This window comes from Octopus bimaculoides, chromosome 11 (genome assembly GCF_046866305.1).
Source record: "Octopus bimaculoides isolate indiv1 chromosome 11, ASM4686630v1, whole genome shotgun sequence".
Lineage (NCBI taxonomy): Eukaryota > Metazoa > Mollusca > Cephalopoda > Octopoda > Octopodidae > Octopus > Octopus bimaculoides.
The window spans coordinates 8,781,848-8,794,347 of record NC_142938.1 but is presented as its reverse complement, the minus strand read 5'-3'; the positions used below and the strand labels follow the sequence as shown (position 1 = coordinate 8,794,347).

The window sequence follows — 12,500 nt, the reverse complement described above, 5'->3', positions numbered from 1 at the left end:
TCACAAAAAAAATTAATTAATGGTAAAGTCGACCTCGGAGGAATTTGAACTCGGAACGTAAAGCCAGGAGAAATGTCACTAAGTATTTTGCCTGGCGTGCCAACGATTTTGCTAGCAAGCTACCTGTGGACAACTGCCGTTATGGCAAATTGAATGAAATAAAAAAGCTACCTGTGGACAGAAAATAATAACGATTCAAGAAAATAACATTAAAATTTAGTTAAGCAAATAGTGTGACGGTGTTTTTCTTTTGCTTGACAGACACATTCACCCGTGACCGACGTTATGTACTAATACCGAAACATTGGATGTGTTTATTTTTAAACTATGTTCACTTGTTTAGGTTTGGCATAACAGGAAAAAAACAAAAACCAAAACAAACTCAAGATTTATTAACTGGTATTTTATAAACCCTGGATGGGTGAAAAGTAAAGTTAAGCACAGTTGAGATTTGACCTTGGGGCGAATAACGGACGAAACAAAAGACACTATTCTGGTGTCTATTTGATATATATATTACATGTCTAATAAAAGTAATTGAAATGTGGAAGCCAGAGTAACTTAACAGTTGTAATAACCGAATTGGTTCCGTTGTTTATACCCCAGGTAAGCACTGACCTAATAATCAAGGGCTTTCCGTCTTCATATATATATATATATATATATATATATATAATCGTGTTTATTTGCATCACTATTTCCATATCAGCTTAAACTGGATTTCTTTCATGGTCACTCTTTACCCCGTGGACCGAGTTTTCAATAAAGATTTCGTTTGAGCACAACATGTTTTCTATATTAGCATCTGTAACTCTGACCGTTCGACTATTATATATCTATATATATATAGTTTACATAGTTGAATCTATCTTTATTCGATTTCATCAGTAGAGTGCAATTTGAAGGCGATTTAGCTGCTATTTCTAACAGATCGAATGACTACGTAGAAGACACCTCGTTGGCTCCATGTGTTTAATACTTAGTGAAAACCCAACTAGATTTTCCGTCGTCCTCAACTTACTGTCTAGACACCAATCCGTCATCTGAGCAATCAAAGTTACATTTCATATTGTTTGAGGAAAATCTAATCGAATTACTTTAAGATGTTAATTTCGTTAGGTAGATGATATTCTATAAGCATCGAGATTATGTATTTTGCTACCTGCAAATGCTCAGGTGTTGAAAAGAACTGAAGGTTTATCAGATATTTTTAGTATTAGAAATATATATATGAAGAGAATTAAAATTTTTTAAAGAGATCTTTATGTTATGACAAAATAAAATAGTTTCTAACTTTCAAATAACTGAAAACTATCAAAATACTTATTTAATTTCATAAATGACAGTCTAATTTTAGAAAATTGAAAATATGATTGAAGAAAATGATTATCGACACAACAAGTGAATTTGAATTAATGTAAATGTAATTTAATTTTTATATGTATCTGTATGCCAAAAATAAGTGAAACAAATTTGTGAATTAAAAGATTGATTTGGTTAAACTTAAAAGCAAGATGACCGTTAAACTTTTAGCTGATGTAAAAAATCTCTCAACCTGCGCAGTACACCTGAGAAGAAAATGGCGTGCTAGGTAAAAGTATATTAACTACTGTGGCAATTGAATGTTGGTCATTTATAAGTTTAAAATCATGCAAAGGAGCTAAAGAAGAAATAAAGATTGCATATGTATTTGATCAAGTTATAAAACTGTATAGACAACCAGTGTATTATTTTCGTTTTTAAGATCAAGACAAGTTGTGAAAAGCTGACCTGGATATTAGCGGCGAACAAAGACGTTCCATAAAAATGTCATCGACTGCAACAGTTGGACTAACAAAGACAGGTGAAAGCGAAGAAGAAGACGAAAAACAATGTCGAATGGAGTGAAAAATATCTCCAGAAAAAACAGAAAATCTTGAAATATATTAATATAAATTACCTCCAGTCCCGTATATTCAGAACATTTACCGTGTTTTGTTTTTTCTTTGTATTAATGTTTGTTGTTTTTCTTGTTAGTGGTGTTTTGTGTTCCAGCTTTTATTTGCTTTTTGTTTGTTTTTTTAATTAGTTATCCGATCCTTTACTCTTTACCGACATCCGACGACGGGAGACACAAACAAGCTAACATCAAACGACTCATTGAGTTAAAAGCCCAAATTGTAACAGTCGATGGTAGCGATGTTCGTGACATGAGAGGGAGTCTTGTTATCTGGGTGTAAACTATTTCGTGGTCTTCCCCTTCACAAACTTTTAGTTTTGTTTCGTTTGTTTACTTCTCTTTTCAAACATGGATATCCCACATTTTGTAAAACTTTCGCATCTTTTTTCTTTTCTTTTTAACTTTCGTGTCTTTTTTTTTTTTTTCAGAAATCAATCGAGTTAAATTATCAACAAGGTATCTCTCTTTAGCATCTTAAACTCACCCTCATTGTTACAATCACTGTCACTCTTTATCTTTCTTCACTATATTCTCTCACTTCCCCTTTCTCCACTCGCATCTCTCTCCTCCCTCTCCCCTGTCTCACTCTCTCTTTGTCCGCCTCCTCAACAAGGTTAATGTAGTAAGCACCTGTTACTACTGCCTTCCACCACAAACTCAGGTGATTCACTCTCCACTGTGAGATAAATACTTACTTATGTTACCTGCCAGGTAACCACCTTTTAAATTGCTCTGTTGGTAGAATAGCAATTCGAAACCACTTTTAACCTTGCTCTCTACTCTATTAATGCACCCTTACTTGTTTATTTGTATAATTGTTAATCAATTTAATTAAATTTTGCATCACACTATGTGAACTTAGCGTCATTGGTTACAGGCTCGCAATGAACCAATCACAGCATTTCTGATGGCGAGAGTGACAAGAGAATATTTACAACTCGAAATATCTCAAGGGACTTCATTCCCGAAGCAACGGTCATTCAGTTTCCTAATCAATTAAGCATGTCTGTATAGTAAGAAGTTGGCTTCCCAACTTCATTGTTCCAGGTTCAGTCTCACTGCGTGGTACCTTGGACAAGTACTTTCTACAGTAGTCTCGAGCCGATCTAAGCCTTGTGAGTGGATTTGGTAGACGGAAACTGAAAGAAGCCCCTTCCGAGGCGGGAGGACTTTCAGATAAGTCACAATATTCAGCTTTGTTTCCTCATACCTTTCAGAAAAATAGATATTTCTTAATGAAATTTTGTATAAATACCTATTGGATAGCGTACGTTCAGTTATATTGAAATTTGATGTAAAAAAGAAAAAGAAAAAATGGTGGGCGCGCGCAATTACATACTGAAATACATCATATATTTTTTTTTCAAAAATGAAACTTCAAGTTTCATTTCATAAATTGTGCGTAACTGGTACTTAATCTATCGACCCCGAAAGGATGAAAGGCAAAGTCGACCTCGGCGGAATTTGATCTCAAAACGCAACGTAACGGCAGACGAAATACTGCTAAGCATTTCAGCTGGCGTGCTAACATATCTGCCAGCTCGCCGCTCACCATACATTGACCACCGGGCTTTAATAATTAATTGAATTATTGTCAAGACGACATGCTGCGATAACTCATGGCGTGGTAGATAAAGGGAGGTTTAAAGGAAGATTTACATTGTTTATGGCTCAGTCCATTTTCAGTTTCGCTTGGCCCAGTCCATTCAATACAGTAAAATCTCTATACCTTAACCTCTCCCTTTCTCTCGTTATCTCTCTTTTATTCCTTCTTCATACCCTACTATATCTCTCTTCTTCTCGTGTCGTATCTCCTCTCTACTACTTCATGATAAAACATGCTAAGACTCTATAAGAGACGAATTCGATTCGTACTTGATTTGCAGTTTATCTGTCATACATACATCTCTCTCTCTCTCTCACATACACACACACACACACACATACATACACACACTCGCATACATACACATACACACTCTCTCTCTCTCACACACACACACACACTCTCCCTCTCTCTGTCTCTCTCACACACACACACTCTCTCTACTTTTAGCTTACGGCCATAATGTAAAAGTACTGCTGTCTAACATCAGTGTATTGCAATGGCATCTGGTACTGTGCATTCACAATAAATCGCAAACTTTTTGATGAAGTCCGAAGAAAACCTTCTCATACACGACTCTACAATCAACCGTCTACTGTCATATCAAGCTGTCTTCCTTTTGTCTAAGATACTAATATTACAGCTTTAGTTGCCATTACTGGCGTCTACCATTCTCAGATAAACCACCTTTTCCAGTTATGTCCTGCTACTTCCCAGATCTACAGTCAACGAGCAAACGTTTACGCAGGTGTTCCACTTGCTAGGATTAGCAACCAAAGGATTTTCAACCCCACTGATGTCTTTTTAAAAAGAACACATTGGATAATGTGGTTCTAGATACACTATTTGAAAAATGATGAGGTGAGCACGGCTGTGACGCTCTTGAACATAAGTATTTGATCAAGACTTATCTGTGACAACATCCTCGCAGATCCATTAATATGTTCTTTAACAAACCCTACTTCCCCAAAATCCCACTGTCTAAAACTCACATTCTCTCCTTGCGTTTCCCTCCACCCCTCACTTGCAACCATTAACCAGTAAGAATTAAAGCTAAACATTGATCACACTGACTTCAGCTGATTTCAGTTATCTCAGACAGAAAATTTTTTAAGCAAAAAAAAAACTTCCTGTATAAACGAATAAAAAAATATATTACTATATTGGTTTAAAATTTTGGCACAAGGTCAGCAATTTTTTGGCGGGGGTGGGTAAGTCGATTACATTGACCCAAGTGATCAGCTGGTACTTATTTTATCGAACTCGAAAGGATGAAAGGCAAAGTCAACGTCGGCGGAATTTGAACTCAGAACTGAAAGACAGACGAAATGCGGGGGTAAAATATCTTGGGTAAAATATCAGCAACAACAGTAGGGGACAGTTAGACCCAAAATATATAAACACAGAATGACAAACACGATATGAACATTTCAACATATAGACTGAAAACTAGACAGAAAAAGGGGAAGACAGACAGACGGATGGAAAGAATGAAAGACAGGCAGACAGTGGGAGACAAACGTGAAGAGTGACACACAACTAAACACATATTGACAAAAGAGAGTGAAATAGAGAGACTAACATTGAAAGACACATGGCAGGCAACTTGTCATCGAGTCACGTGGGGTTTTTTCAAATCATTCCTTTAAACCAGATTTATATTTAATCCTTATATTACTTCCTGTTGCACAACTGATACGATGATGATGTTGTTGTTGTTGCTGGTGGTGGTGGTGGAGCTGTTGCTGTTGTTGTTGTTGGTGGTGATGGCCATGATGCTAGTGGCTGTGGTGGTGGTGTCGGTGGTCGTGAGGGTGGTTATAGCGATGGGGGGGGGCAGTAGTTAGAGGTGGTGCACAGTAGGAGGTGATGATGCTGTGGCGTTACTAGTAGTGGTGGCTGTGGCGGTGGAGGTGGCAATGGCGGCGGTGGAGGTGGCAATGGCGGCGGTGGAGGTGGAGGTGGCAGTGGCGGCGGTGGTGGTAGCTAGTGGTGTCAGTGGTGGTGATGGTGGCGGTAGTGGTGGTGGTGGTGGTGGTGGTGGTGATGGTGGCAGCGGTGGCGGTAGTGGCAGCGGTGGTGTTGGTGGTGGTGGTGATGGTGGCGGCGGCGGTGGCGGTAGTGGCAGCGATGGTGGTGGTGATGGTGGTGGTAGTAGTAGTAGTAGTAGAGGTGGTGGTGGTGGTGGTGGCAGCGGTGGTATGTAATGGTGACAATGATGTAGTTGGGGATATGAGTGATGACACCACTGCTCAACCATTTTGGTAGCGACCGGAAGTGTCGGTAACAACGACAACGATTAAAAGTACCCTGGGTACTTGATCATTTCTCGACTCTGGAACATAATATAAACTGCAAGGAAGATCTCATAATGGGCGATCTTTCGTTATCCTCTTTGAAATTATTCAGTTTAATTTAATAATTTAAAGGCAAATTACATATCATTTAGGCGTTGGCATGGCTGTATGGTTAAGACGTGATTTCGGGTTCAATCCCACAGCGTGGTACATTAGGCATGTGTCTTCTACGATAGCCACCAGGCCGATTAATATGCCTTGTCAGTGAATTTGGTTCACGGAAACCGTGTGGAAGCCCATCATGTATGTGAATGTATATATATATATATATATATATATATATATATATATATATATATACTGTATGTATGTATACATACACACACACATACACGTGTGTGTGTGTGTGTGAGGATTTCTTTATTTCTGCAGCCATTCTTAAATTTTATGACGCCATTCTGAGATGTTCGTTCAGACGAAAGAATAAATTGTATACTCTTCTCTTGTCATCGTAAGATCTTCTGTAATGGTTTGACTATAGCTCGCTGAGGAAGTCTAATAAGATGGAAACATGTCCTGATTTATCTTTAAACTGTTGCTAAAGATCAGACTCCTCGCCCACCGCGCGAGTATTTAAACCTTGACTGTTCTAATTTAAAGATGTAATTTTAATTAATTAGAATTTCTTGATTAATTAAGATATCTGTAGCTTTAGTTAGTATGTATGTATGCATATCTATATTGTCATGAATTTGAGTATGCGTTTTTTGTAAGCGTTTGGGTGTATGTTTTTGTGAATGCACGAATGAGTACTAATTACATGTGCTCGCGCACGGGAAGTTTTATGAATCAATACCATCTTCATTGATAAAATGATGGCGCGCGCGCACACACACACACACACACACACACACACTGAGAGGGAGAAGGAAGAAAGAGAGAGAGAGAAACAAATAAACACATACCTCAAGTGTCACTTATAAATTTGAGATGAACTGGGTCACTGACTGAAGCCTAAATTTATTTAAGTTTGTATAATAATCCTTTTTTTCTCTGGGTACAAGGGACTGAAATTTGGTGGGAAAGGGGACTAGTCGATTGCATTGACCCCTGCCCAATTGGAACTTATTTCATCAACCCCAAAAGGATGAAAGGCAAAATCGACCTCGGCGGAATTTGAACTCAGAACTTAAAAACAGAAGAACTGCCGCTGAGTAATTTTTGCGATGCGATGTGCAAACGATTCTACCAGCTTGCCATAGGCAGACGACAAGCAAAATTTTAAGGGAAGGAGCAAGCCGATACATCGACTCCAGAAGTATTTGATTGATGATTTAATTTAACGATCCCCGAATGGATGAAAGGCAAAGCTGACCCCGGTGGAATTTGAACTCAGAACGTAAAGGGCCGGAACAAATACTATAAAGCATTTTTTCCGGCGCTCTGTCGATTCTGCCAAACTACATACATAAATATATAAAAGAATTTTTTTTTTTTTCATTTTTTTAAGTCTCACTTACCTCACTCAGCCCTTTTCACTTCAGCCCTATCGAAGCGGGAGTGCTATTAGGGTCCAACGCGTCGATAAAGAGACAAGGTATCCAGAATCCGAAAAGCCGTGTAAACAATTTAATGATTCAAACAACAGGTAGGTAGCTCCGTGCAGGTGGGCAGATTGTGCCTGTAGCAGTTTTCCTTATCGTTTTTCACCAGTACTACCCTACCTTGCCTCCTGTGAGATTACCAGGGAAGACAAGTGTCAATTTTAAAAGTTGTCACTGCTTTGGGGTGCTTCAGGTATTGATCATCATTGTTTGTTATTAATGTTTCGTTCTAAAGAATAGATGATGCTTTCTTTAATGGATTCTTTTTTCAGTTGCTTTGACTCCATCCTATTGTTACAAGAGGTTAAAACAGAGTTTTTAAATTGTATTTTTACTTCACCCAAAATCTTATTATTCTTGCTTGAGAAGTTGTGTTGTTTTTTCGTGCTTTTTTTTTTATATTATTAACTTCTGCACGCTTTGACACGAATAAGAGAGACTTGTCACTCCCTGTTTTTTTTCTATTGTTACTAGAGATCCCTACTGTACCCATGGATTGTAATAGCGGAAATCTTGCAGGTGGAGGACCTTAGGAGCAAATCTCAGTCTTAGAACTGAAATGTGGTTGGCGAATAGTTTTATCTTCACAAAAATCTTTTCGCGTGGACGACTATTAAATAGCTATGCTTTTAATCAAAAGACACGCTGTGAAATGTGTGTGTATTGTTTGTATGTATGTATGTATGTATGTATGTACGTATGTGTGTGTGTGTGTGTGTCTGTGTATCTGTGTATGTGTGGAGAGAAAGGGAGAAACAGACAGACAGAGCCTGGGAGAGGTCGATCGATCAATCGATCGATTGATGATAGATAGATAGATAGATAGATAGATAGATAGATAGATAGATAGATAGATAGATAGATAGGCAGACAGACAGACAGACAGACAGATAGATAGATAGATAGATAGATAGATAGATAGATAGATAGGCATACAGACAGACAGACAGACAGACAGACAGACAGATAGATAGATAGATAGATAGATAGATAGATAGATAGATAGATAGATAGATGGATAGATAGATAGATAGATAGATAGATAGATAGATAGATGGATAGATAGATAGATAGATAGATAGATAGATAGATAGATAGATAGATAGATAGATAGATAGATAGATAGGCAGACAGACAGATGGCGGATGGTGAGAGTAGCTGAGCTTTCATCCGCTAACACCACCACAAGAGGAGACCGAAATGATGATACATGCCAACTGTAACCAGGGCTGTGTTTAGCTCTAAAGTAATGCGTATTGTTGTTGGTGATGTTCAGCCCAGGCTGGACTCTCAGTGAACTAACCAAGCATCGAAAGGCTTTCCAACCATAACCACCATCTCGTGTTATTAGGGATATTTAGAACTACATTATCCAGTATGCATTTTCTTTCCTAAGAAGAATGAGTATAACTTGAGGGTTCATTGGCTATTGTTTTTAGCAGAGTGAGCGACCCGCTTAGAGGCTCCCTTAGTTGGGTCGTGTGCCTAATTGCATACGCTGTGGAGTGAGGGTTGATGCCGCTTGCGGTTCAGCCCGACAGCGTCGACAGACTGAGCGGAGAGAGGATGCGAGCGAAAGGGGGGGGGGTTCAGCACCCGCTCCCGCACCCCCCGTTTCCACCACCTTCGCCACCAACACCACAAACGACAACGATGTACATGCCATTCAGCCCTTCCCTATACCTCTTACGCCTTATCAAACCCCTCTTTTCCGCTCTCGCCATTCATTACTCTTTCCCCACCCCCCATCTCTCTCCCCCTCGCTCTCTCTCCCCCTCACTCTCTCTCCCCCTCGCTCTCTCTCTCTCTCTCTCTCTTTTCACTCCTTCACTCTTTCTCCCTTTCTCATTATATCCCCCCTCTCTCTCTCTCTCTCTCTTTGTTTCTCTCCCTCACACACGCACACTCACCAACACTTTCTTTTATGATTTATCAACGTCACAAATCACAATAGCAACAGCATCAGTAAGTGGCAGGAGTGGGGGGCGGAGGAGAAGAAGAAAATGATGATGATGATGATGATGATGATGATGATGATGATGAAGAAGAAGAAGAAGAAGAAGAAGAAGAAGAAGAAAATGATGACGAAGACGAAGACAGTGGGGAAGAAGAAAATGATGGTGGTGGTGGTGGTGGTGATGGTGGTGAAGAAGAAGAACAAGAACAAGAAGAAGAAGAACAAGAAGAAAAGAAGAAGAACAACAACAACAACAGCAAGCCAAAGAAAACGAACAAGAAGACATATAGTGAGTGGTGGAGGGAGGCTGGTGATCGAACTTTTGAAATAATTTCCAGAAAATTAAAGGAAGGCATATGTCCTATCCATGAAGGAGGCAGCAGAATGGGTGCCAAAAATTATAGGCCTGTCCCGCTAACCTCACATGCAAACAAAATAATCATGGAACGTATTGTCCGGAGGGAGCTGATCACGTTCCTTGAAGACAATGATTTGATCCCTAGCACCCAGCATGGCTTCCGTTCAGGAAGAAGCAACCTTGCACAACTTTTGCAGCATTAAGGCTGGGTGTTGAAACAACTCATGAATCGCCCAAATGTGGATATATCTCGATTTTGCAAAGGCTTTTGATAAGGTTGATCACGGGATGATATGTCACAACCTTCAGAGACAACGTAACTGAAAAACCGGAAGGTTTCTTGACTTCTTAAAAGACAGATATCAGGATGTTGCAACCAACAGGGCCCTCAGTAAGGGGACAGTAATTGTGAGTGGTGCACTTCAGAGTAATGAAGACCACTGCTGTTTATGGTATCTCTCTCGGACATGCCATCAGTTACATAGACAGCTACACTTTCTAGCTATGCTGACGATGCTAAAGTAGAACAATCAATCAAGAAACCTTTCGACGCTAATCTTCTACAGAAAAACATAGATGCCGTATGTTATTGTTGGCACTCCATCGCTTACGACGTCGAAGGTTCCAGTTGATTCGATCAACGGAACAGCCTGCCCGTGAAATTAACGTGCAAGTGGTTGAGCACTCCACAGACACGTGTACCCTTAACGTAGTTCTCGGGGATATTCAGCGTGACACAGTGTGACAAGGCTGACCCTTTGAATTACAGGCACAACAGAAACAGGAAGTAAGAGTGAGAGAAAGTTGTGGTGAAAGAGTACAGCAGGGTTCGCCACCATCCGCTGCCGGAGCCTCGTGGAGCTTTAGGTGTTTTCGCTCAGTAAACACTCACAACGCCCGGTCTGGGAATCGAAACCGCGATCCTATGACCGCGAGTCCGCTGCCCTAACCACTGGGCCATTGCGCCTCCAATGCCATATGTAAATGAGCTGGAAAAAAACAAAAAAAAAACAAGTCATTTAATGCAGGAAAATTTCAAACCTTCCGCTATTAGTCAGCTTGTGCTGACAAAAGGATCGACAATCCCAGAATCAAATACAGTGTGTGATCAGGGAATTGATATGAGCAACGGAGACCTGTTTGACGTACATATCACAAAGATGGTGACAATGTACTGACGAATGGCCGGATGGATTCTGAAAACTTTCAGAAGGAGGGACCAGGAAACTGCTGGGACATTTGTCTTCAGCCGCCAGGAATACTACTCTCAACTGTGGTCATCCCATAGAATGAAATTTATGTGTATTTATGGTATGTGTGTGTGTGTGTGTGTGTACAGTGTAACCGTAAAGTTTGAATACATAGGCGGAAATGAACGACAGCCAAGCCATGACAGCTTCTTTTGTATCGTCCCTTACAGTTGGTCGTCTGGGTCAGGGCTTGCCCAAAACACTACCCAAAAATGTCTTAACCAACTTCCCCACCGCAGGAAAGGCAGTATTGGGGGTGGGGTCCTTCTGTTGACGTAACCATCCCTCGCGTGCACTGAGTAGTCCCAGTTCAGTTCTTTAGATGAACTCCTACTCGGTTCTGTGGAAGAAGGGAAAAAGAAAAACAAGATTATTAATATTTTTCATGCATCAAGACTTTATGATGATCCTGTATATGTGCAGTGTGTCAGATAATACACACACACACACACACATATATATATATATATATATATATATATATATATATATATATGTATGTATATATCAATCTTTAAGAGGCGGGGTCGATAAATTAAGTATCAGTTGCTCACTGGAATCGATCTAATCGACTGGTTCCCTCCCCAAAACTTCCAAACCTTGTGCCTAGAGTAGAAAAATTTTTTTTTTAATTATAATATTTATTTATAAGGTGGCAAGCTAGCAGAATCGTTAGCATGTCGGGCGAAATGCTTAGCAGTATTTCGTCTGCGGCTACGTTCTGAGTTCAAATTCCGCCGAGGAATCCTATCATCTTTTCGGGGTCGATAAATTACGCACCAGTCAAGTACTGGGATCGATGTAATTGACTATGCTTCTACCACAAAATTGCTGCCTTTGAAGCAAGCGGTGGATTGGCAGGATCAGTAAACCATAGGACAGAATGCTTTACTGTATTTGTCTCCGGCTTTCCACGTTCTGAGTTCAAATTCCGTTGCGGTCAACTTTGCCTTTCATCCCTCTTGGCTCTATGAAATAAGTACCAGAAAAAGTAAGTTGATGGTATCGACAAATCATCTGCCTTCAAAAGGGCTGGCCTTGTGTCAAAAAAAAAAATTCTATCGAATGAAGGCTGCGGGATCCTTGGAGTATCGAAAAAATACCAAGCGTTCAGAAACTTAACCTTTAACCTATCCCCTAGTCTATTGATTAAATAAATTACTATTCGAATACTGGGGACGAAATAATCGACAAAAGTCTTTTACCTCATCATAATTTTTAATTTTATACTATATTAGAAACATTTATTCATGATTGAGCTCTACAATAATGCAAATTATTAGAAGTATTGCACTCCCAAATCTTGACTGGAATAATTTTGTGTACTGTCCCAACTGCACTGGGAAAATTCGTTAAGTCCACAGCCCATTAATTTGAAATTTTCTTTGAGCCCTGTTGCCTATTCAATAAAACCAAACTTTCATTCAATATAATTAACCGAACCGTGAGAAAATATAGTGAAAATATAATTTTCCCACGGATGTAGATA

General features: G+C 39.6%; 1 protein-coding gene across 5 annotated transcripts in view; it reads right to left on the bottom strand.

The window, feature by feature from the left end:
* LOC106880003 (kelch-like protein 17) overlaps positions 1–12,500 on the bottom strand; it is a 45,868-nt gene that overhangs the window by 16,496 nt on the left and 16,872 nt on the right. Inside the window, exon 1 of one of the 5 annotated variants that reach the window (XM_089359413.1) lies at positions 7,363–10,593. The exons of 1 other annotated variant lie outside the window; for it this stretch is intronic. The gene's annotated coding sequence lies outside the window, so the exon portion shown is untranslated. 3 more of the 5 variants (XM_089359414.1, XM_089359411.1, XM_089359412.1) reach the window with 3 other exon arrangements.